The sequence below is a fragment of the Penaeus monodon genome, chromosome 31, assembly GCF_015228065.2.
Source record: "Penaeus monodon isolate SGIC_2016 chromosome 31, NSTDA_Pmon_1, whole genome shotgun sequence".
NCBI lineage: Eukaryota > Metazoa > Arthropoda > Malacostraca > Decapoda > Penaeidae > Penaeus > Penaeus monodon.
This window is the reverse complement of record NC_051416.1, coordinates 32,701,828-32,703,595: the sequence shown is the minus strand read 5'-3', so window position 1 is coordinate 32,703,595 and position 1,768 is coordinate 32,701,828. Positions and strand designations below refer to the sequence as shown.

Genomic DNA, 1,768 nt, shown 5'->3' with positions numbered 1-1,768 from the left:
GAAAGATGTCTGCTTGAGAGAACAAACGATGGCATATTACCTAAGTTGCAATTTTGATTGAACTTCATGGGGCCCTTTAATCCTATGGCAGCTTAATTGTAAAGCATTTTAGGGTTTGTTTTGTTGGGCGTAAACAAAGTCTTAGGTACGTGTTCCTTGACGGGTTCGAACCTTTGGGAAATTTTATCTGTAGACCAGGCTCAAACCGCCTTCCTTTGGAAGCGGAAAGTCGTATAAATGAAAATTGTTTGATTTTAAATAGAGTATGGACGCTACAAAAAAACATGCGATCTGCCTTTGATTTTTAAAGGCAAATCGTACATTACAAAATAAATTTAAATTATATAAAGCACAGAATATACGTCACCCTTTTTTCACTGCAGCGATTTTGATTTGTGCACAGCCCAAGCAAAAACACAAGGAAAAAAACCCAAGGTAATTTTTTTGAACAAGTACTGTTTGAAGCCTGAAGATAAGAGTTTACTAGGGAAACAACTCCTTTTCCCAAGTAAATAGGGAAAATGTCAATGAATTCGATAAGTAAGCATTGAGTTTTGCATTTTAGCAATATAAAGGGTATAAAGTCAAAAAGGACAAGTTGCCCGTGTTGGCAGGGTACTACGAGCCAAAAACCCCTGGGCGTGATCCCACTACGCTGCACGGGTGCTTTTTGGTGCGGGTTTCCCCCCGGCCCGGTTCACACCTCTTAGTCAACCTGGGCGCCCTTGGGTCCCCCAAAGGGGGGCCATATTGATGCCAAGCTTTGTGCGGAACCAAAAACGTGGGGATCCGCAGCAGTCCCTCCCCAAGGCCCTCCTCTGTCCAAGCTACCGAGTCGCGGTTTTTCAGAGCCCCGCCCCAGACCCCAGTCTTAAATAGCGCTTGGAACGACTTAAAAGTTTTTCATTAAAAATTTTACATTCCCATATCGTTTTAAAGAAAAATATGTCCCGGGATATATGGAACATATACAAAACAATCTTCATACATACAAACATAAAAAACCCCTTTTTATGTGACAAAAATAAATGGGGGGGATTAATAGGCAGGTAGATAGAAGGGAGGGATTTGTTGGAGGTACATGACATCATATAAAAAAGTGTAGATAGATTGAAATTTGTTTTTATCAGCATCGTTTTACCCCCTACATATGGAAAATATTTCTATTTTTTAAGCGAAAAAGACGGGGGTTCGAAACCCCCGTGCTTACCGGAATCCAAAAATATAGCAAATCTTTTAATACATGGAATATCTTTTCTGATTCATTGACAATTACGTTATACAAAAGCGACAAAGGAAAATGGCAGGGGCGCAAGTGCGACAGGCCTTGGACGTATATGTGTTGTCCGTCCTTAAAGGGGAGTGTAACTTTTTCTCCTTTTGTACAAACGGTTTAGTTGGATAGCGGATGGCTACCCCAGGGGAGCCCCCAATTCGGAAAGATATAGAAAACCCTTTTCTAAAGGGATCATACTACTTAACGAAGTAAATTTTAATGATGGAATGAAGGCGAAGTTCGCAATTTTTGTATGTCCCAAAGGGATTTATTTATCGTGTTTATATTTTCTGTTGTATATATTGTTCCATATACAATTTTTTGGGAATTTCGAATGTGTATGTACACAATTTTCTATAATATATATATATATTTCTAATGTGTTGTCCATTTCCAATCCAATCAAAGGGATCCCCTTTTTTTTGATATCAATTGCCCCTTTAAAAGAAGGGTTTTCCTTTTTTAAACGACACAACAAAAATTTACGGGGAG

General features: G+C 39.1%; 1 protein-coding gene across 1 annotated transcript in view; it reads left to right on the top strand.

Moving 5' to 3' along the window:
• LOC119593182 (transcription initiation factor TFIID subunit 11-like) overlaps positions 1–1,768 on the top strand; it is a gene marked incomplete in the record, with an annotated part of 72,269 nt that overhangs the window by 36,829 nt on the left and 33,672 nt on the right.